Raw genomic sequence first — 25,208 nt, forward strand, 5'->3', positions numbered from 1 at the left:
GCCACAGCTATTCTGACCCACATATCGAAATCCGACAAAATTCAGACACCCACACAAGTCCGCCACACCAAAGGTCAGTGATAAACTGGCGATAACAAAACCAACACCGTCATGCCAACAGAAATACGCCCACACTATCACGACACACGAATCCACGCGGAGGTCTTTCAACCACGGTATTCCGTGGCGGTACACACCCCTGCGCTCAAAATTCACACACACATACAAAACACTGCCACATTGGACAATTCAAAATACACACACCCGATACACATACACAAACCACTCCCAAGCACCCATAACAATATAAAACACACACCAACATCACCCACAAAACCCCACGACAAAAAATTCCGAAAGAAGGCCAGAGAGAGACACCACCATCCACAAACTAGCATCCACAGGCACTCAACACCATCACCCACACAACTTCCACGCACAAAACACCACACACCACTACATATCACCACACTTATCACCACACACACCACCCCACACATCACCTACACCACCCCATGGCACGGCAAAGACACCCCAGGTTTTCGGAGGAGGAGCTCAGGGTCATGGTGGAGGAAATCCTCCGGGTAGAGCCACAGCTATTTGGAGCACAGGTGCAGCACACCTCAATTGCAAGGAAGATGGAGCTATGGCGAAGAATAGTCGACAGGGTCAACGCAGTGGGACAACACCCAAGAAATCGGGACGACATCAGGAAGAGGTGGAACGACCTACGGGGGAAGGTGCGTTCCGTGGTCTCAAGACACCACCAGGCGGTTCAGTGGACTTGTGGCGGACCCCCACCTCCTCACCCACAACTAACAACATGGGAGGAGCAGGTCTTGGAGATTCTGCGTCCTGAGGGCCTCGCAGGAGTCGGTGGAGGAATGGACTCCGGTAAGTAAAAGCTTTAACTACCATATCCCCCACCCTACCTGCATGCTATCACATACCCCCACCCTCACCCCCTCCCCTATCACTCCAACTCCTCACAAATGTACAAATATCACAAACCACACATCCCAACACCAAGCCCTGCATGCAACACCAACGCATGGACACCCATCACTAAAGCATGCCCACTGCACATACCCATACACACCCCTAAACCATCATCACACAAGCCCCCACACAGGAATGCAAGCACTGGGGTACACGCTCACCCACCCATTGCACACCATGACACACACAGATACAATAATCATGCTTTTCCACCCCTGCAGGACCACTACCCAATGTCACCAGACAGGAGGGTCCAGACATCTCCACCCCACCTACGGAAGAGGCCCACAGTGATGACAGCAGCTCTGTCCAACTGGATCTAGACGACCAGCCCGGACCATCGTGGGCCTCGGGACAGTCGGTTCCCCTCACACAGGCACAGGCCACCACAGACCTTCCCCCCTCTGGTAACAGCAGCACAGCACCCACCCAGCGGGCCCATACCTCCGTCCCCAGGACACGTCAATCAGCTGTGTGTCCACCACTACAGGGAACCCAGAATAACCCACCACCCCAACAACAACAGGGACCTGGGGGCAGTGGTAGTGGGCACACGGTCCAGGGGACGGAGGCCCAGGAACACAGGGGAACTGGGAGGGCTGCTGTGCGACAGGGGGCGGACAGGCCAAGGGAACCCACTCTCCACGAGGCCCTCTCCTCCATCATGGGAGCATACCACCACTCCCAGGAGACGATGGCAACGGTCCTGGCCAAGTTTCAGGAGACACCGTGCATGCAGGAGGAACAGTATTTGGGGTTCAGGGAGGAACTCAGAACCATAAGCCCCGCTCTGGGCACCATCGTATGGGTGCTGAAGGAAATACTCAACACCAGGAGGGACACTGCGGCACTCCAAGGGGCCCCTGACACTAGCATGGACTATGAACTGACCACCACCTCCGCCAGTGCTAGTGTACAGGAGGCACCGCCACATGACCATCACACCAGCACCCCACCCCCTGCAGACGGAGAACCACCCCACAAACGGTCCCTGAGATCCAGGAACAAGACAGAGGACGATGCCAAGACCCCCGCCAAGAAATGAGACCACCCTGATTGTCATCCTACTGTCCCACTTTGTCACCCTGTCCATATTTAAACTGCCCCAGCTCCACTTCCTATGCGCATATGGGCAATGCACCTATGAGACAAATAGACTGGACTCTGCCATGGACACTCCTCCGCCATCACCCCTTACCATTTAACTTCCCCCTCCAATATTTTGTATGTAAATAAACACACCTAAAGCACCAAAAGATCTGGAGTCTCTCTGTGATTTTGAAATAGTGTATTTGCAATTTCAGTGACAAAAGTTCCAGGAAATAGGAATGTCAACATACCTATGTCACACAGCTCTAGTCCATGAGGAATCTAAGCAGATGACACACGTTGGGACCCACACCTGTGAAACCGTAAGGTAAAGTGACAACTCAGTGACCATACGAAATCGACAGACATGATAGAGGTAGAAGTGTAAAAGTACTTGTAGTAAGCAGGAATGTATTCTCACCTGTGTTTCACTGGAAATATCGCTGGATGACTGAGTCCCTGTTGTCAATGTCTTCTTCCTCTGCTTCCTCCTCATCACTGTCCACAGGCTCCACAGCTGCCACAACACCGCCATCTGGACCAGCCTCCTGCAGAAAAGGCACCTGTCGTCGCAAAGCCAAGTTATGAATCATACAGCAGGCCACGATGATCTGGCACACCTTCTTTGGTGAGTAGAATAGGGATCCACCTGTCATATGGAGGCAGCGGAACCTGGCCTTCAGGAGGCCGAAGGTCCGCTCGATCACCCTCCTAGTACGCCCATGGGCCTCATTGTAGCATTCCTCTGCCCTTGTCCTGAGATTCCTCACTGGGGTCAGTAGCCATGACAGGTTGTGGTAACCAGAGTCACCTAATAGCCACACACGGTGCCTCTGGAGCTGACCCATCACATAAGGGATGCTGCTGTTCTGCATGATGTAGGCGTCATGCACTGAGCCAGGGAACATGGCATTCACATGGGAGATGTACTGGTCTGCCAAACATACCATCTGTACGTTCATCGAATGATAACTCTTCCGGTTCCTGTACACCTGTTCACTCCTGTGGGGGGGGACCAAAGCCACATGTGTCCCATCAATGGCACCTATGATGTTGGAGATATGTCCAAGAGCATAGAAGTCACCTTTCACTGTAGGCAAGTCCTCCACCTGAGGGAAAACGATGTAGCTCCGCATGTGTTTCAGCAGGGCAGACAACACTCTGGACAATACGTTGGAAAACATAGGCTGGGACATCCCTGATGCCATGGCCACAGTTGTTTGAAAAGACCCACTTGCAAGGAAATGGAGCACTGATAGCACCTGCACTTGAGGGGGGATTCCTGAGGGATGGTGGATTGCTAACATCAGGTCAGGCTCCAACTGGGTACACAGTTCCTGGATTGTGGCATGGTCAAACCTGTAGGTGATTATCAGATTTCTTTCCTCCATTGTCGACAGGTCCACCAGCGGTCGGCACACCAGAGGATTCCGCCATCTCCTCACATGTCCCAGCGGACGGTGCCTATGAAGGACAACAGCGGCCAGACAGTCAAACAAGTCAGAGGTATGTACCCACAGTCTACACAGAACACGATTCATACACAAAATCTGGCCTGTATGTGTGTTGAGAGTAGGCCTAGGTATGTGTGACGCAGTTGGTAATGAGGCCATGTGGGCCCCTGAAATGACGACTGCCCGACCTCTAAAGTGGGACAATGGGATGTGAGGTAACTGCTCTGGCGTTGTACACCGTCACGGTAGGCGGTCGAAAACTGCAGCGCAATGCTGCATTGGTTAACATTGGACCCTATGGGTCCCAGGAGCCAATGACGATGTACGCCGGTGGTGATGGTACGCAACGCCGCGGACGTGACCGCCGCGGACGTGACTGCCATTTTCTAGCTGTTGAATCACTCGATACCTGATCTTCTACAGGAGAGGACCTACACTGCAAGTGCTGCTGTGACCTCGGTCTGAAAGAGCTAATGGCTCGTGCATCTGGGGAAAAGGGCCCCTGCCTTCACATCGGAGGAGTTGGAGAAGCTCGTGGACGGGGTCCTCCCCCAGTACACACTACTCTACGGTCCTCCAGACCAACAGGTAAGTACACAGGGGGCATGTTGTATGGGCTATGCCTGTGTGGAGAGGGCTGGCTGTAAGAAGGAAGGGGGCAGAGTTCTGAGTGCTTGAAAGACGGTGGGTGCATGTGCCACATGGCAAGGGTAGGGATGGGGGCCACTCACTTTGACGGCGAAGTTGGTAATGACTTCTCTTCTTCCCCTGTACATTTCATGTAGGTCTGAGCCCACCAGAAGAAGGATATTTGGCGTGCCATCGCCAAGGACATCCGGACCCTGGGGGTCCACCACAGACGGAGCACTCACTGCTGGAAGAGATGGGAGGACATTCGCCGATGGAGCAAGAAGACTGCGGAGGCTCAGCTGCGGATGGCCTCCCAACGTGGGAGGGGTGCCCGTCGAACCATGACCCTCCTGATGTTCCGGATCCTGGGGGTAGCCTACCCGGAGTTGGATGGGCGCTTGAGGGCATCACAGCAGACACAAGGGGGTGAGTACACTCTCATTCAGCTGACTTTCCGTGCAGTAGAGGGGTCTGGGTGGGGGAGGAGGGCTGTGGGTTTCCCTATGCCAGTGCGAGTTCCGTAGGCTAGGCCCCTTCATAAGGCACGGCCCTGTGACCCCCCACCCCACCTCTGTAGAGTGCCAAGTACAGCTATTCATGCACCTGTGTCATCTATGTGTGCAGATGTCGTCCATAGTCTTGTAGGCCATTTCCCAGGAATTGCACTGTAGAGCCCAACAGCGCGACGTAGTGCAGGGGGCTGCTGTGTCTGTCTTGTCCGCCAACGGTAGCGGTAAGCCATGCACTCAACCTGTCTTTCTTCTGTTCCCCCGCCCTTTTTTGCGGTCTCCCTGTTCTTGTGTGCATTAGCATCATCAGGCGGAGGAGCAGTGGCACCGGAGCACGAGCGAGCGGCGTCCCACATGGCCATGGAGGGCCACACTACGGACTCTGAATACACCAGTGGGACGGAGGGCGAGGGGAGCACCACGGCGGTGACAGGTGCTGAAACCAGCGACATGGACTCGTCCTCCGATGGGAGCTCCCTGGTGGTGGCGGCAGCATCTGTGCAGCCAACTACTACAGGTACAGCCGCCACCCCCCCTACCAGCACCGCCCTCCCAGCAGCCCCTCAGTGTGTGCCCCGTGCCCGCTCACCCAGGAGGGTGGGCATCACCTTCGTCCCAGGCACCTCAGCCACTGCCCCTGTCACCTCTGCAGCCCTCAGTGAGGAGGCCATTGACCTCCTCAGGTCACTCACTGTTGGGCAGTCTACCATTTTGAATGCCATCCAGGGTGTAGAAAGGGAGTTGCAACACACAAATGCATTCCTGGAGGGCATTCATTCTGGTCAGGCTGCCCTTCATCGAACCGTTCAAACTCTGGCCTCAGCACTGATGGCAGCCATTGTCCCTGTGTCTAGCCTCACCCTCCAACTTCCTCCACCCAGACCCAATCCCCTGTACCTCTGCCTATCCCAAGCACACCATCAGACCAGCCTGCACACACCTCACCACACAAGGGAAGCTCAGGCAAACATAAGCACCACACATCCCACAGGCACTCACGCAAGCATCACACACATACAGACACACCAACATCCACTGCCTCCACTGTGTCCCCCTCCTCCTCGTCTCCCTCCTCCCTCCCAGTCTCGTCCACACTCACACCTGCATGCACTACCACTACAGCCACTATGTCCCGCACCAGCACACCCACCACCACACCCCGCTCACGTGCAGTCACCACCCCACTACCATTCACACGTCCCCTGTGTCCTCTCCCAGTGTGTCTGTGACGCCCCCTCCCAAGATACACAAATGCAGGCACACACCCACCCAACATATATCCACCTCACAACAGCCTCCAGCGCATGCACCTGCACCCAAAGTGTCCCAGTGTCTCCAAACAACTTTTCCTGTCCACCCTTAACCTATTCCCCCCCCCCGTCCAACTCATAGGTCCCGTACTAGCACCTCAGCCACAAAATCTCCGGGACCAGTGGTGCCTGTTGTCACAGGTATGTGGAGTGCACCGGCCACCAGGCCAGCCAGTGTATCACGGAGCCAGAGCACAGCCAGTCCCCCCCCTGTGAAGCACCAGAAGTTGGCCAGTGCCCGGCGGGAGAGGGGGAAGACTCCAGCCACCCAAGCCACTCACAGGGGTCCCAGGGGGAGTGTGGACTCAGCTGTGACTCCTCCCAAGGTGGGGAAGGGGCAGAAGAAACCCCCAAAGTCTGGGAGGAGCAGCACGGCAGAGAAGACCACCATCATCCCCGCTGGTCAGGACGCCACCGCCAGCCCCATCGTCGCTGCCCAGGACGCCATCGCCATCCCCATCATCGCTGCCCAGGAGGACCCCGCCAGCCACAGCCCAGCTGCCCAGGAGGGCCCGCCAGCCACAGCCCAGCTGCCCAGGAGGGCCCCGCCAGCCACAGCCCAGCTGACCAGGAGGACCCCGCCAGCCAAAGTCCAGCTGACCAGGAGGACCCCACCAGCCACAGCCCAGCTGACCAATGAAGGACCGCCAGCCCCAGCCCAGCTGGGCAATGAAGGACCGCCAAGTCAAGCACCGCTGAACAGGGCAAGCACCGCTGAACAGGGCAAGGACCGCCAATTCAAGCACCGCTAAACAGGGCAAGCACCGCTGAACAGGGCAAGGACCGCCAAGTCAAGCACCGCTGAACATGGCAAGCACCGCTGAACAGGGCAAGGACCGCCAAGTCAAGCACCGCTGAACAGGGCAAGCACCGCTGAACAGGGCAAGGACCGCCAAGTCAAGCACCGCTGAACAGGGCAAACACCGCTGAACAGGGCAAGGACCGCCAAGTCAAGCACCGCTGAACAGGGCAAGCACCGCTGAACAGGGCAAGGACTGCTGAATAGGGCAAGGACCGCCAACTCAAGCACCGCTGAACAGGGCAAGCACCACCAACTCAAGCACCGCTAGCCCATGAGCGGCAGGGGCAGTGATGCAACAGGGGCTGTCACGGGGTGAGTGATGCACTCTGGGCACCACTTCCCCTCCAGAACCAGTGGAGACATGCATCCACTCCGTCTGTCCTGCACAGGATGAAGCACTCTGGGCACCAGTCCCCCTCCAGAACTAGTAGAGACTTGCATCCACTCCGTCTGTCCTGCACAGGATGAAGCACTCTGGGCACCAGTCCCCCTCCAGAACCAGTGGAGACTTGCATCCACTCCGTCTGTCCTGCACAGGATGTAGCACTCTGGGCACCAGTCCCCCTCCAGAACCAGTGGAGACATGCATCCACTCCATCTGTCCTGCACAGGATGAAGCACTCTGGGCACCAGTCCCCCTCCAGAATTAGTGGAGACTTGCATCCACTACGTCTGTCCTGCACAGGATGTAGCACTCTGGGCACCAGTCCCCCTCCAGAACCATTGGAGACATGCATCCACTCCGTCTGTCCTGCACAGGATGAAGCACTCTGGGCACCAGTCCCCCCCAGAACCAGTGGAGACTGTTATCCATTTGAGAGACTGTGGCTTTGCACTCCGCAGGATACAGCAGTGGGCAACCCACCCACTGGAGAGACTTGAGAGACTGTGGCTTTGCACTCTCCAGGGTACAGCAGTGGGCAAACCACCCACTGGAAAGACTTGAGAGACTGTGGCTTTGCACTCCCCAGGATGGTACAGTGGGCAACCCACCCACTGGAGAGACTTGAGAGACTGTGGCTTTGCACTCTCCAGGATACAGCAGTGGGCAACCCACCCACTGGAGAGACTTGAGAGACTGTGGCTTTGCACTCCCCAGGATACAGCAGTGGGAAAACCACCCACTGGAGAGACTTGAGAGACTGTGGCTTTGCACTCCCCAGGATGGTACAGTGGGCAAACCACGCACTGGAGAGACTTGAGAGACTGTGGCTTTGCACTCCCCAGGAAACAGCAGTGGGCAACCCACCCACTGGAGAGACTTGAGAGACTGTGGCTTTGCACTCCCCAGGATACAGCAGTGGGCAAACCACCCACTGGAGAGACTTGAGAGACTGTGGCTTTGCACTCCCCAGGATGGTACAGTGGGCAACCCACCCACTGGAGAGACTTGAGAGACTGTGGCTTTGCACTCCCCAGGATACAGCAGTGGGCAAACCACCCACTGGAGTGACTTGAGAGACTGTGGCTTTGCACTCCCCAGGATACATCAATGGGCATGGAGCCCCCTTGTGGATCTGGTGTCGTGCACTTATCCGGCTGAGGTGCTCCCCCTTCCCTTCCCCCTGAGGTGCCTGTTGTATTTCTATCTGATTCCCCTGCAGTGTTCTCTCTGTCATGTTCGGGTATCTTGTGTGGGCCTCGCCCATGCATTTTGGGCCCAGTGGTCCACGGACTATGAATGGTGCAATACCTGGACTACTATTCGTGGTGTATATTTTGTTAATAGTGTATATATGTATATATTTGCTTACTGAATTTTGATATATTACAATGGTTACACTCATTTCCTTTTGTCTTTGCATTCTTCCGGGGGGGTTGGGGGTGTTACTGTAATGTTTGGATATGCATTGGTGTGTGTGTTGTAGTGGGTGAGGGTGGGGGTGGGGGTTGGGGTGTTGCTTGTGTGTGTCCCTGTTTTTTGCCTCCCCCCTCCCCTATGTCGTAGGTGCAGTACTCACCGTGGTCTTCGCCGCCGGCGTTGGTGCTCCTGGTACAGGAGCAGGAAGACTAGCGCAGGAAGAATATGGAGTTCCGGCTCCATGGTGTCGTCGTTCCTCGTGGAGTGTGTAGAGGTGAGCGATTTCCCTTCAAAATGCCTGTTTCCGCCGTGTTTTTATCCGCGGTGAATCCGCCCCGGAAAAGGTGGCAGATTGGCCTGTCATAATAGTGTGGGCGGTACATTGTCTCCCGCCTGTCTGTTGGTGGTGACCGTCGCGCTGTTTGTTTGTACCGCCGTGGCGGACGGAGTGTTAAAGTGGCTGTCTTTTTTGGGGGTTTCCGCCATTGTCGTAATTCCAAAATTTTCACCGCCGGCCTGTTGGCGGTCTTACCGCCGCTTTAACACCTTAGAGTTTGATGAACTGGTACTCCATGACATATATCCTATCTGCCTTATTATAAGTGAATTGCATCATAATGCCCTTGTAACAAGACAAACTGGATTTCCACATTGTATCTTAATTGTATCTTAATTGCACATGTAATAAAGCAGCACATTGTATCTTAATTGCACCTATAATAAAGTGGACAGGATATCTGCCACATCCGCAAAACTCTAAATCAGGCCCCTTGTCCTTTCCAGCAGGGCAGAATACATTTAGGATTGGAGTGCACCAGATTCCAGCCCTCACTGTGAGTATCTATTTGTGCTAGCTTGGTGAAATCATAGAGCCCCATGCTGAGAAAGAGACAGATGTGAAATGTTGGAGCCCAGTGCAGATGTGTAACTTGTAACTGGAAAACATGTGTGACTAATTCAGCAGTATAACAAGTGCAAGAACCTTTGTGAAGATCATTTACACCGATGCATTCTAACCTTGGAGTGTTGACTTAAATCCAGCTTTATAACAAGTGTGCAAACATATGAGTGAGTATTCTTTGAACTGAGTGATGTCAAAGAAACAACTGTGGAATGCGTGTGATTAACACTGCTATGCTAAATGTACCAAATTCCAAGGGGCCTTTGAAGTGTTGACTAACTCGCCTCCGGAGACCTTGAGTCTAGTGAAAAGTATGTGCTGTTGGGGGGAAGATGCAGTTATGATTCATCATCAAAGCAAAACAGATTGAGCCTGATTTAGAGTTTGTAGAGTTTGAGGGCGTATACTTCATCATGAGCATGATGGATATCCCATCTAACATATTATAAGTGCCATTGGATACTGAAGATAATTTCTCCTTCTTTCGTACATCACAAATGGCAAGGAGGTGGGGTGAGGAGGATACAAGCACACAGCAACTGCTCCAATAGACTACAGATATCCTGATATAGCAGGTGACTGAATCTATTGTATGGAGAAATATTGTCTGACATACATGTTTTGTCCTAAATATTGCTATCAAACTATTTGTCCCATTGGATGTATGTTTTTTATTATTACCAACAACAGGTTGATATTTCTAGATAATCTGACAACGATATTTTGGTGCTGTACAGCAGTGGGTAGGAGGGAGGGTTTGGGACAGTGGTTGGCATGACCCCCAACAGTGGAGATTCATCGAGCCCAGTTCCAACCCCACTGGCAGGCACTATAATGAATCAACAATGTCTTTAGGCTCAAATTCCAAATCTCTCAATTGTGGCTCATTATTTTATAACAGGTCGTGATTGAGAGCTCTGGAATTAAGGCTGAAAGCAATGCGAATTTTTCACAGTGCCTGTCGGTGAGCGAAAAAGGTAAAAATAAAATGAAAAACAAACTTACCTTTTTCATCTTGGTTGCAGAATCCTTCTGGAGCCTAAGGCAGCTCCCCTCTCCAAATCCCGGTGCTGCTTTCATGCTGCAGATGAGTAGCATGAGAGCAGCACCAGGATTGGCTAGAGTGAGCTGCCTTGACGCTCCAGCCGGCATAGGGGGCCTGTGCCTGCTCTCCACCCAGCTGTCTAAGACAGCTAGGTGGAGAGGTTTACGCTGCGCATGTCAGGCTTGGTGACTCAAGACAGCCGACCAAACTGACATGCGCAGTGTAAACTGGAGGAGTGAGCACCACTCCCCCTGCTGCCTGTCAACAGCAATGCCCCGCCACCAAACACTGCTCGGGCTGGGAGCAGTGAAAAATAAAATGGTAATTCATTTTATTACCATTTTATTTTTCACTCCTGCTGCACTGGCAGCAGTTGGGCGACACTCCTCCGTCCTAATGGGGGGGGGGAGCAGCCGCTGGTTTGGGAACAGATATCTGGATGGCACAACAAATTAGTCAATTGTGATAGTTTGTTTTCTTCTCAACTAGTTTAAATTAGCTGGGTCTTTATGTAATCTATTACGTTTCTTTGTCCCTTTTTACACCATCTAATGGGTTTGTTTGATCAAGGGTGGCTTTTTTTCATTCTATTGGTGGTTGCGATGGCAAGAGGGATCTTAGGAACTTACTTCCTCCACAGAAACCATAGACACCACCATCCTTGACAGCCCTTTTCAAGAGGTAATCTATATGTGGGCTTGAGAATAAATTGACGCATTGCTTGTCTATTATTGGTTCGCTGTTGGTGCCCTTGCTCTTGGGAGTAAGTTACGTTACTTTTGTTTTTTATTGTGGAGTGCCTGAATGTTGCCGTGTGTACCTTGCCATTTTATGAAAAGTGGTGCGTCGCTGCTTGTTGAGTATGCAACTAAAGAGAAGGCTAGAGTATATTTAAATATATTTTAATTAATAGCTCCACACATAATCCTCTGGCTTAGCTGCCGTGATGCAGGATGTAAAATAATGATGTGGTGTACTTTGGCTCTTTGCCACACTCTGCCACTTAATAAATGAAAACAGATAGCCATAGGTCATCATAAAAGTTACACTGTCCTTTCCAGTCTCTTGAACACACCACTTCACTGTCGCAAGAAGAAAGGCATGATGTCCACAAAATGTACCACACCCTTCCCCTAATTTTACAGTCTTTTATATTCACCATTTCAAATGTATGTTGATGCATTCATAACATAGAACTGGGAAAAAACAATGTCTCATTCTACACATTTCACAAAATGCTTCACAGCTCTCCTACAAAACTAAGATCTACTAATTTTGCCAATGCTTGCTTTTTACACCAATATGTTATTTCCATATTCATCAGATTGACAGAGGGCAGACCTATTTGCCTTGTCATGAAGCCATTTACAACTTAGTCAGACTTACAGAGACTAGCCAAAACATTTTAAATGTCATTGAATCATAAACAATTTAAACATATTTCAGAGATAATGTTTTAGTTCTGAAGATCTTCAAGTCATCCACTATGGCCCGATTCTCAAAGGTAAACTTACACTTTTCCCTAAGTTTAGTAGTTGTTTGGTATTCACAAACTATGAGTTTAATTTTTACTTATAGTGACTTTATGTTTGCAGAGGCTCCGCATGGGGATAGAGAACTCCGCACATAAAAAGATAGGACAGGACTTTTCCACAGGTTACCAGTGAATAAACAGTTCTTGTTTAAGACTTGTTAAGTTGCTATCACCTGTCTTGAACATCCCATCTTTCCGCTTTAGCCTCTATGCCTTCTCACATGCTTCTTTCCTATTCTCAGTCACTCCTTGTTGTACTCATATTTCATCAAACCCTAGGAGGTAGATTCTCTTTCATGGGCCTCTCTCCTATTTCAAGTACAATGGATGTAAAAGACTCTGGCCATGTGATTGCTGATTGAGTGTTGAGCTTGTGAGAGTACAGTGTGAAGCACAATAAACCAGACATATTGGTATTACTAGATAGTGGATGAAACTGCTCCTCATACATGCTAATCATGTTGGCTTGGGTCTCTAAATCGATTAACCTTATAGAATTAGTTAAGCAGCTTTCGGACTGACGCTGTTGATTCAATAAAATTATACCACTTTCAAATAGACGCACAACTGTTACTGCCAGATAAAGAAACCTGACCAAAATTGAATTTTGAGAGATCCAGTCCTTAAAGGACAAGTTACTTAACTTTGGTAACGCCTTATCTGGTAGAGACAATATACATTTGCAGATTCCTTACCTTAGAATTTCCCCAAGCAACAGTCTGGATCCAGAAATTTTACCCAAGCAGTAACCCTGCATGCTGTTAGGTAGCTTTAATTAGCTCCGCATCCACAGTCAGTGTTGTCCACATCCCAGGTCCTATATAAACTCCACCCCAGTGCAATGAAGTCAGTTTCTTTTCACAACTTTCCACACCAGAAGCGCAGAGCCATAAAGAAACTGACTACCAGTGCAACAAAACTAAGACCTGAAAGGGGAGTCCCTGTCCCTAGAAATTAGTTTACAGAGTGTAGAGGATGGTGGATCGGTAAGTAATCTGCAACTAGATATTGTCTCTACCTGGGAAGGCATTACCGAAGGTATGTAACTTGTTCATCTGATAGAGACTTCTAGTTGCAGATTCCTTACCTTAGAATAGATACCCAAGAAATACCATTCCCGGAGGCGGGTCTGCAAACTAAGATCATAGTAATAAATCCAGCAGGACCAAAAGGCCAAAGTTCCCAACCCTATGGATCTGACTGTCCAGGCAGTAGCATTTAGTAAATGTGTACAGAGATGCCCATGTTGCCGCAAGACAGATGTGAAGGACTGGAACTCTGCGTGCTAACGCAGTGGTCACAGCTGTAGTTCTGGTAGAATGAACACACAGACCTTCAGGTGACTGCTTCTTGGCCAGAGCGTAGCAGATTATAATGCAGAGTATGACCCATTTCTGCACTGCCCGACCTTTCTGTGCACCTACATAACTAACAAACAGTTGGCCATTCACCCAGAACTCCATTGTAAGATCAAGGTGGAATGCTAACACTCTTTTTGGGTCCAGGGGGTGGAGTCTCTCCTGTTTCTCAAAATGATGTGGGGGTGTAAAAAGTAGGCAAAGTGATGAATTGGCCTACATGAAAGGGCATAACCACTTTTCACAAAAAGGATGCCCTAGTGTGAAGCACTACTTTGTCAGGATAGATGGAAAGGTACGGAGGCTTAGATGGCAATGCCTGGAACTCACTCACCCTGCGGGCAGATGTAATGGCCACAAGGAAGGCTGTTTTCAAGGTGAGAAGCCTAAGAGGACAATCGTGGAGAGACTCGAAAGTAGCATACATGTGGAATGTCAGAACCAAATGCAAACCCCATTGGAGCATAATAAATGGGAGGATGGAGGAAACATATGAGTAAGACCTTTGAGGAACCTATTAACAATAGGAGGCTTAAACAAAGAAGGTTGATCAGGCAACCTCAAAAACACAGAAAAAGCAGATAAATAACCTTTAGGGCTGCCCGTAGCAGAGCCCTGCTGGTCTAGAGAAAGGATAAACAGTAGGACCTCAGAGAGCGGGGCAGAGAGGGTGTCAACAGACTTGTCTGTGCACCATGCCACAAATTTATTCCAATGACAGGTATATACCATTTTGGTGGACGGGTGCTGGCTACCAAGATTATGTTACAGACTTGTGGGCAAAAGGTCAACAGCTGTCAACTGTAGCTGCTCAGTCACCACGTAAGAAGGCAGAGGCTGGACAGGTTCGGGTGGTTAACCCTCCCCTGCTGCTGCAACAGGAGATCCTCCCGAGGGGGCAGTCTGATCAGAGGATTGATGACCATGTTCAGTAGCTCGGGATACCAGAGTCTCCACGCCCAGTCCAGCACCCTAAGAATGACATGGGCCTGGTCGTTCTTGATCTTCTTGAGAACTCTGGGCAAAAGTGGTATGGGTGTAAAGGAGAACAGGAGGCCGGCTTTCTACTTCAGATGAATAGCATCGCTAAGCAATTGCTGTCCTGGAAACATCAGTGTGCAATACTGCAGATATTGTGCGTTCTCTGTGGAGGCAAACAGATCTAACCAAGAATCTTCCCACAACTGAAAGAGACCTTAGGCAATCTCAGGTTGGAGACGCCATTCGTGATGACTAAGCATTGTCGGCTAAGTTTGTCTGCTCTGGCATTCAGAAAGCCTGCCACATGTTGAACCACCTGGGATATGCCCTTGTTGTTTCAGCCAGGTCCAGAGGTGCAGAGCCTCCTGATGAAGGATCCACAACCCCAACCACCTACCCTGCTTGCTGCAGTACCACATGCCGGTTGTGTTGTCCGTGAACACCTGCACTACCTTTCAATTGAGAGAGGGAAAAATGCTTTCAATGCAAGCCTGATTGCCCAGAGCTCCAACAGATTGATGTGGAGTCCGGACTCTGCTGGAGACCAGATGCCTCTGATCTCTCCCACTCCCAGATGGCCGTCCAATCCCAAAAATTATGCATTTGTCAATACTGGTTAAGGAAGGGAGAGGGGTCTGCCCCTGACTCAATCACGTTTCGGTAGGAGCCACTGCAGATCTCACGCAATTCCCTTTGAGAGCTGGACCATGTCAGAGAGACTCCCCTGATGTTGCGCCCACTGAAACTTCAGGTCCTACTACAGAGCCTGCATACGCCATCTGGCTTGATTCACCAACAGGATGCAGGAGGCCATGAGACCCAGCAGCCTCAGAGTCATTCTCACCAAAATCCAGGATAGAGGCTGAAACATCAGTATCATAGACTGAATATCCTGGACTAACCGCTCAGGAGGATAAGCCCGAAACTGCTCTGTGTCCAGCTCCATTGATAGGGAGCATCTGAGATGGAGTCAGGTGTGACTTTGGCATGTTTTTAGTGAACCGCAGTGAATGCAGGAGGTCCGCCATAGTCTGGAGATGAGAGACAATAGCCTTGTGTGAGCTCAGTTTCAGTAGCCAGTCGTCAAGATAGGGGAAGACTGAAACTGCTGACCTGCGCAGATGAGCTGCGACCACCGCCATCACATTGGTGAACACACGAGGAGCGCTGGTAAGACCAAAGGGGAGCACGGTAAACTGAAAGTGTTCATGAACCGCAAGTAAAGTCTACGAGCAGGCAGGAAGGGAATAGGGAAATACGGATCCTGCAAGTCAACGCTACAAACTAGTCTCCTGGGTCCAGGGCAGAAAAAACATGAGCCAGAGTGAGCCTTTTGAACTTCTCCTTCCTGAGGAGGAGATTGAGGGACCGATGGTCTAGGATAGGACGGAGGTCTTTGTCTTTTTTGGGTACCTGAAAGTAGCAGAAATAGCAACCACAACCTACTTCTGGTACGGAAACCTCCCTATGGCTTCCTTGGCCAAAAGTGCCATAATTTCCTTCCTAAGAAGTGCCGATTGATCCTCTGCTATCCGATTGTAGGATAGTGGCATGAATGGAGGGGTAGTCTCAAAGGGGAGGGAATAGCCCTTTCTGACTATCTGCAAAACCCTCCTATCTGAGGTGATGGACTGCCAATGGAGCAGGTGATGGTGGATCCTACCTCTGATTGGTCCCTGGTGGGGAAGAGTCAGAGTAGGAAGGTGTGCAGGCAGCTGCAAAGGGAAAGGGCAGTAGACTGTGGGGACCGCTGACTCCATGATCCACACGGTCAGTGGATCCCACGTCCCTGGCCACGCAGAGGATGGGCAGCATGTGCAGCATGGTGGCTGGAGGGGAACGGACGCGGTTGGGCACCCCTTCTGTCTCCACAAAAGGGGCAAGCAGCTGAATGTGGGGGACAAGCCTCCCTCCTCAGTATCCAACGCCACAGCACCCACCCAGTGTACCCACACCTCTGTCCCCAGGACACGTCAATCAGCAGTTTTCCCACCTGTACAGGGACCCCAGTCCACACCTCGCCCCCAAGACAATCAGGGACCTGGGGTCAGTAGAAGTGGGCACACCGTTCAGGGGACAGAGTAACAGGGCAATAGGGACACTGGGAGGACCACTGTGCGCCAGGGGGAGGACAGGCCCAGGGAACCGACTCTCCAGGAGGCACTCACCAAGATCCTGACAGCCTACCAACATTCCCAGTACACGAAGGGCCAGATCCTTGACAACGTGCAGGAGAACAGGCGGCTGCAGGAGGAACAGTATCAGGGGATCAAGGAGGACTTGCAGGCCATCAACACCACCTTGATCTCCAGAGCAGGGGTGCTGGCAGGCATGGCCAACATCTCGAGGGAAGCAACAGCACAGCAGCACTACCTACCACTAGCCAGTCCGTTGATAAGCCCTCCACTTCCGCTGCAGCTAGTGGGCAGGAGGCCCCACCACAGGACCCACAGGCCATCAGCACCCCTCCCCCTGCAGAAGGTGAATTACCCTGCAAACATTCCCTGCGACCCAGACAGAAGCCAGAGACACTTGCCAAGACCACCACCAGGAAATGAGACTCTCCTGATTGTCCCCCTGGTGTTCCACACTGTCACCTTGTCCATTTTGAAACTGCCTTTGCTCCTCTTCCTATGGCCCCTTGGACACTGGACCTGTGCTACAAACAGACTGGAGTAATACCCTGGACTTTCCTCCACCATCACCCCATTCCATTGCACTTTTCCCTCAATTTCATAGCACTACAATAAACACCCTTGAACACAACTTGACTACTAGTGTTTTATGTGTTGAAAATGTGCATTTATGGAAACAGTCACATCTAGTGCAACTGATCTGAACACTGTGAGAGCATAGAAATAATGACCTGTAGCTGTCTGTAGTCATCCCATCAGTACACAGTTGTTATATCACCAGCGTCTGTAAAATGACAAGCCATAGGTGACAGTAAGTTGAGATGCAAAGGAGGTTAATGCCATCATGCTACAGCCACTCAGAAAACATCAATAGTCAGAGGAATGGTCAGTTGAACTGTCTCACCTGTGTGTCATTGGAAGCATTGACATATAACTGATGTTCTGGTGTCCTCATCCTCATCATCTGCCTCCTCATCCTAACTGTCATCAGGGTCCACTGCTGCCACAGGGGCATCTCCAGTCTTCTCCTCCTGCAGAAAAGGTACATGCCGACTGAGGGCCAGGTTGTGCATCATGCAGCATGCCACTACTATCTGGCAGACCTTCCCGGGTAAGTAGCACAGGGATCCACCTGTCAGATGGAGGTACCTGAACCTGGCCTTCAGGAGCCCGAAGGTCCTCTTGATGATCCTTGTGGTTCGCCCATGTGCCTCATTGTAACGATTCTCAGCCCCTATCCTGGCATTCCCCACAGGGGTTAGGAGTCACGACAGGTTTGGGTAGCCAGAGTTACCGGCAAGTATTGAGGGACAGCATTTAGCCTCACACAATGCTATGAGGATGACACCTGAAGGCATACACTAATATACAGTGGATGGGGACCCTGGCTCACCTATTAGCCACACCCTGTGCCTCTGTAGTTGGGCCATCAGATTTGGGATGCGGCTATTCCTCAGGACAAAGGCGTCATGCACCGACCCAGAATACTTGACAATGACGTGGGAGATGTACTGGTCCACCAGGCACACCATTTGCAAATTCATAGAGTGGGAACTCTTACGATTCCTGAACACATGTTCATTCTAGCGGGGGAGGACAAACGCTATAGGTATCCTGTCAATCGCCCCAACAATACTGGGGATAAATCCCACTGCATAGAATCCGGCCTTCACAGCGGCCACATTTTCCACCTGGGGGAAAGCTATGTAGCTGCACATGTGTATCACAGGGCAGACAAAACTCTTGCCAGCACGACTGAAAACATTGGTTGTGACATTCCTGCTGCCAAGCCCACTGTCACTTTGAAAGAACCAGTTGCCAGGAAATGGAGCACTGATAGCACTTGCACAAGAGGGGGGGATCCCAGTCGGATGACGGATAGCTGAGATCAGGTCATGCTCCAATTGGGTACGCAGGTCTGTGATTGTGGCCCTGTCCAGTCTATTGGTGAGTATAATGTGCCTGTCCTCCAGTGTAGCCACTTCCACAAGGGGTCTGTACACGGGGTTGTCTCCTCCTCCTATTCATCTGCAGCGGCAGGTATCTAAGGGACACAAGAGTGATTAGGCTGTCTCAATTTGAACAATGTACATCTCATTGTACGTAGTGCATTTATGTGATGGGACAGTGGGAATGGCGAGGTATGTGCTAACCGTGGCTGTGACGCAGTTAAGGTTGATATGATCATTGTCCACCACCATGAAATGGCGACCGCCTGTCCTGTATGTAGGGAGAGGTGGAAGTGAGGCAACTCTGCCGACACTGGGCGTCGTAGCGGAAGGCGGTCTTGCACTACTGTGCAATTCCTCATTGGATAATATGGGGCTCTATGGACTACCTCGGCCAATGGGGATCAGCGCCGGCAGTGACGATGTACACCACCGCAGACGTGACTGCCATTTTCCATCAGATTCCTCACTTGTTTCCTGACCTTCAACAGGAGAATACCTACGTGTGTTGCTGTGACCTGTGTCTGGAACCTACCATGGCCCATGTGACCAGGGAAAGGGCCCCTGCCATCACTGCGGAGGAGTTGGAGCGACTGGTTTATGGGGTCCTACCCCAGTACGGAATGCTGTATGGGCCTCCAGACCAACAGGTGAGTACACCTTGGACACGATGCATGTGTGAAGGATACATGGAGATGTGTGTGCAAGCATCGTGTCATCAGGGGAAGGATGTCTTGTGGTGATGTACATGGTGTGCACCCGACTATGTGTGTAACAATGGTGATGGAAATGGGATTAGTGGGCCATATGTGTGACAGGCTGGATTGTATGTGTAATGGTGTCCTCCTGTCTGTATTAACTCTGCAGGTCAGCGCCCATCAAAAGAAGGGATTATGGTGTGCCATCGCCAAGGACGTGCGGACCCTGGGGGTCTTTGACAGGCGGAGCACCCACTGCGGCAAACAGTGGGAGGACCTGTACCGCTGGGCAAGGAAGACGGCGGAGGCCCGGCTTGGACTGGCCTACCAACGAGGAAGGGGTGCCCGTTGTACCCAGACCCCGCTGATCTTCCGCATCCTGGCAGTGGCCTATCCAGAATTGGATGGGCGCTTGAAGGCATCACAGCAGCCACAAGGGGGTGAGTACAGATTCAGATTCATTACTTTGCGCGCATTAAAGTTGTACCTGGGTGGGGGATGTGGGCTGTGGGTGCTCCTAGGCCAGGGCGAACTGGTAGGGTTAGGTCCCTTGTTGGGCAGCTTCTGAAGCACTCCAAACCCAATAGTGTTTGTGGACATCTACTACTGGGCAGGGTCTTGTTGGTTTCAGGTGTGCAGCCAATGGCTGTGGGCAATGTACCCCATAGGCTGGTGACTAGCTTTGTAACTGGTAGTGCATGGCCTAGTGCATAGGGCTGATCCCTGTGTGTTGTGTACGCCAACAGTAGTGTTGTTGCTGGCATTGACCAAGTTTATCCTCTGTCTCTCCCCCCACTTCTTGTTTTGTCACACTGTCCTTGTGTGCATTAGCATCATCTGGCGGAGGAGCAGAGGCACCGGAGACGGAGGGAGCTGCATCCCACATGGGCCTGGAGGCCGAATCCACCGATGTTGAGGGCACCAGTGGGACGGAGGGTGAGGGAAGCACCACAACGGAGAAAGGGGGGGACACTACAAACATCGACTCCTCCTCCAATGGAAGCTCCCTGGCGGTGGTGGACAACTCTGTGCCCACCCTACAACAGGTACAGCCGCCACCCCCCCCACCAGCACCGCCCTCCCAGCAGCCCCTCAGTGTGTTTCCCGTGCCCGCTCACCCTGGAGGGTGGGCATCTCCTTTACCCCAGGCACCTCAGGCCTTGCCCCAGTCAGCCCTGCTGCCCTCAGTGAGGAGGATATTGACCTCCTGAGATTCCTCATTGTTGGGCAGTCAACCATACTGAATGCCATCCAGGGTGTCGAGAGGCATGTGCAACAAACAAATGCATACCTGGAGGGCATTCACTCTGGCGTGGCGGCCAAACAGAGAGCATTTCAGGCTCTGGCCTCCGCACTGATGGCAGCCATTGTCCCTGTATCCAGCCTCCCCCTCCAACTTCCTCTACCCAGTCCCAATCCCCTCAACTCCAACCTATCCCATGCTATTCAGACCAGCATTCACCTAAATCAACACACAGAAGTGGCTTAGGCAAACACAAGCACCACACTTCATCTCACAGGCACTAACACAAGCACCATCCCCATGCAGACACACCAACATCCACTGCCTCCACTGGGTCCCCCTCCTCCTCATCGTCCACCTCCCTCCCAATAGCGTCTCCACTCACACCTGCATGCACTACATCCTCATCCACTACCTCCATCACCAGCACGCCTATCACTACACGCCCCTCACTGGCAGTCACCACCCCCACATCCATGCACACGTCCCCTGTGTCCTCTCCCACTGTGTCCGTGACCCCTCCTCCCAAAGTACACAAACGCAAGCACACACCCAACCAACAGCCATCCACCTCACAACAGCATCCAGCTCATACACCTGCTCCCAAACACAGCAGACTGACACCTCCTACAACCACTTCCTCTTCCTCCACTCCCAAACCTTCACCCTCTTCCCACCCCATTGTCCCTAAGAAGATTTTCCTCGCCACCCTTGATCTCTTACCTCCCCCTCCCCCATCCTTCACCTCGGGCTGGGGTGGGGTCAGAGCACAGCCCAGCACCTCAGCCACCAAGTCCACATACGCTGTGGTTTCTACACCTCTGAGAGGCTCTAAGGAGGCACCCGTCAGCCCAGCCAGTGTGCCACTAACATCTGCCAAGGCCAAGAAGGTTCTGCCACCGTGAAAAGGTAAAAAGGGGACAGCAACCAGCACGGAGAAGGAGGCACACCCAGCCAGCAAGGCCAAGGCAAAGACTCCAGCTGGCAGAAGAAAGGAGGCACTGCCATCTGCCAAGGGCAGGAAGGGGCACAGAACACGAGCCAGGGCACTTCAGCCGTCCGAGGATGCAGGGGAAGGGCTGGAGCCTCCCCCCACCACTGGCAGCACCGCCACCTACACCTGCACAGCTGCAAGCAGCACCACTGCCAGCAGCAGCGGCCCCAATGGGCAGCAATCCGAGGCTGCAGGGGAAAGGCTGGGGCCTCCCCCCACCACCGGCAGCACCACCACCTGCACTGCGGCCAGCACCGCCACCTGCACAGTGACCAGCAGCACCACCTGCACCACCGCAAGCAACGCCGCAAGCACCGCCACCTGTATCGCTCAAGCAGCACCACTGGCTGCAGGTGAAGGGCAGGTGCCTCCCCCCACCACTGGCAGCACTGACACCTGCACCGGCACTGCAACCACTGTACAGCCGTCCCCGCCGGTGGATGGACTGTAGTCCTGCCTCAATGGTGTGTCATGCATCCTGCCCATAGAAAATCGTGTGTGTCTGACACCCAGGTGAGTGACTGTGACGTTGCACACCCCATATGCTACATCACTGGGCACAATGGCCCCTCCAGAACCAGTGGAAGAAGGCATCCACTCACCCTATCCTTGGCAGGATGAAGCCCACTGGGCACAAAGCCCCCTCCAGAATCAGTGGAAAAAGGCATCCACTCACCCTATCCTTGGCAGGATGAAGCACACTGGGCACAAAGCCCCCTCCAGAACCAGTGGAAGAAGGCATCCACTCACCCTATCCTTGGCAGCAGGATGAAGATCACTGGGCACAAAGGCCCTTCCAGAACCAGTGGAAGATGGCATCCACTCACCCTATCCTTGGCAGGATGAATATCACTGGGCACAAAGCCCCCTCCAGAACCAGCGGAATAAGGCATCCACTCACCCTATCCTTGGCAGGATGAAGCACACTGGGCACAAAGGCCCCTCCAGAACCCATCCACTCACCCTATCCTTGGCAGGATGAAGCACACTGGGCACAAAGGCCCCTCCAGAACCAGTGGAAGAAGGCATCCACTTGAGAGACTGTGGCCTTGCACTCCCCAGGACCAAGCAGTGGGCAAACCACCCACTTGAGAGACTGTGGCATGCACTCCCCAGGACGAAGCAGTGGGCAAACCACCCACTTGAGAGACTGTGGCCTTGCACTCCCCAGGACCAAGCAGTGGGCAAACCACCCACTTGAGAGACTGTGGATTTGCACTCTCCAGGACTAAGCAGTGGACAAACCACCCATTTGAGAGACTGTGGTTTTGCACTCCCCAGGACCAAGCAGTGGACAAACCACCCACTTGAGAGACTGGGGCTTTCCACTTCCCAGGAAATCGCAGAGGACATGAAGCCCTCTCCAGGAGCAGTGGCGTTGTACCATCTTTCGGATGAGGTGCCCCCCATTCCCTGTCCCCCTGAGGTGCCTGTGTGTTTTCGACCTGATGCCCCTGCAGTGTTCTCTCTACCGCCGCTTTAACACCGACCACCAGGGTTGTAATGAGGGCCTGAATGTCATGGTGTGGGTCAGCAAAGTCAGTGATTATGTTGGGTTGTACAGTTTAATCCTGAGGAGCACATGATCTGTATTTGTTTTACACAGCTGTGCCAGCAGCAGGTTGACAGTAAGCTGACTGATCCCAGGAAGCTTGCTGAGGAGGCAAACCTCTGGGTTAACACCAGAGTGTCCAAAAGGGTATCTGGGGGACACACCCACAAAGGTGGTCAGGGCTCCCAACAGAAGAAAGAGAGGGGAGAAAAACTTAAAAATGTGTAGTTCTTTAAGGGCCCCCCAAGATAATTCCCAAGGGAGTAGCGGTGACCAGTCCCAGTCTGATCCTAAGTACGGTCACTCTAAGGGTGCCTGCAAATGTCCAAAGAGGTCACAGCCTCCCACTGGTAGGCAAATACCTGGGTTGGCAAGTGTAGCACTTGGGGGGAGATAGTCCCAGATAGTTTTGGGGAGCAAACGGAGGTAACCCTAGTGTCCCTGGGGGATGCAGATATGATGCCAAAAACCCACATGCCTGCCAACACTTCCAAGTATAGACAGTGGGTCACCCTCAATGGGCAACAGGTGGCGGCTCTTCATGACACAGGAGCCAGCATGACAACTGTCAGGAGCAGGTCCTTCCGAACACATTCCACCAAGTCATAGTCGCTGACAGTCGTGAGAGCCATCTACTGGTTGCTCTGGTTCCCTTTGAGTGGGGGGGGGGGGTCTTTAGTACTCTGAAAGTTGCTGTGAGGACAGCCAGCCATGCCTGGAGGTTGTCTGTTAGGCAATGACCTAGAGCACACTACCTGGAAGGAGGTAGAGCTCAGGTCCCACTTTGAGATGAAAGGATTACCTGATCAGGTCTGTATGACCACACGCTCCATGGCTGTCAAGGGTGTCTGGAGCCTGGAGGAATGGCCCTTTCAGCTGCCAAAGAGAGGGGCAAGTGTCGCAGGAAACCGGTACAAGAAATTCCTTTGGTGGAGGTTGATGGGTCCCTGAGGAGGGTGCTCATGAGCAAACCCGGAGGACATTGCTGCTCTAGGTGACCGACCTGAGCTTTCTGGCTGGCAAATTGAGGGTGGGCCTACCAGGGAGGAACGCTGCAAAGTGCAGAAAGAGTGTCCCACTCTTGAGGGCATGAGGTGACAAGCGTCAGCCTACACAGCAGATGAAGCTTCTGGGGATCACCTGATTTACTGTGAGAATGATCTCCTACATAGTGAGCCTAAGGCTCTGGGTACTGTGGCAGCACATTTGCTGGTGGTCCCATAGTGTCCCCTAGTATTACCAGGCCTTCCTACTGGGTATGGCTCATGACATACCCATGGCAGGACAGTTAGGGCAAGACAAGACCTTTGTCAGGCTTGTCACTCACTTCTATTGGTCCCAAATGAAGACAGCCTCACATATATTCTGCAGGTCCTGTCCCACCTGCCAGGCCAGTGGAAAATCAGGAAAAAGGCTGAAGGCTCCCCTGATCCCACTTCTCACCATTGGCACCCTCTTTGAAAGGGGGGCATTGACATAATTGGTCCATTGGACCCCAAGACAGCCCTAGACAACAGGTTCATCCTGGTCTTGGTGGACCATGCCACACGCTACCCAGAGGCAAACTCTATGAGGATGGTGACTGCACCTGTGGTGACCAGAACTTTGATGGGAATCTTTACCTGTGTGGGTTTCTCCAAAGAGATAGTGTCTGACAGAGGCACTAACTTCATGTCTGCATACATGATGTCCATGTGGAATGCATGTGGTGTAACATATAAGTTCACCACACCCTGTCACCCTCAATCCCATGGTCTAGTTGAGAGATTCAGCAAGACCTTTAAGGGCATGATTGCGGCCTACCTGAGGCTATGAGGTGGAAGTGGGATGTCCTCTTGCCATGCCTTCTCTTTGCCTACAGAGAGATGCCACAGAAAAGAATTGGGTTCAGTCCCATTGAGCTCCTCTATGGCCACCCTGTTAGGGCACCTCTAAGCATTGTCAAAGAGGGATGGGAGAAAGCTCCTAGGAAACCCTCCCAGGGTGTGTTCAGCTACATGTTGGCCCTCCGCAACCAGATGCACCGCTTCTGGAAAAAGTTCAAAAGAAACCTTGAGGTCAGTCAAAAGGTAATGAAACACTGGTTTGACCAGAAGGCCACTTTGATGGAGTTTTAACCTGGCAACAAAGTATAGGTCATGGAGCCAGTAGAGCCCAGAGCTCTCCAGGACCACTGGACTGGCCCATATGAAATAAAGGAGCATAAGGGGGAGGCCACTTACTT

The sequence above is a fragment of the Pleurodeles waltl genome, chromosome 11 (genome assembly GCF_031143425.1).
Source record: "Pleurodeles waltl isolate 20211129_DDA chromosome 11, aPleWal1.hap1.20221129, whole genome shotgun sequence".
Lineage (NCBI taxonomy): Eukaryota > Metazoa > Chordata > Amphibia > Caudata > Salamandridae > Pleurodeles > Pleurodeles waltl.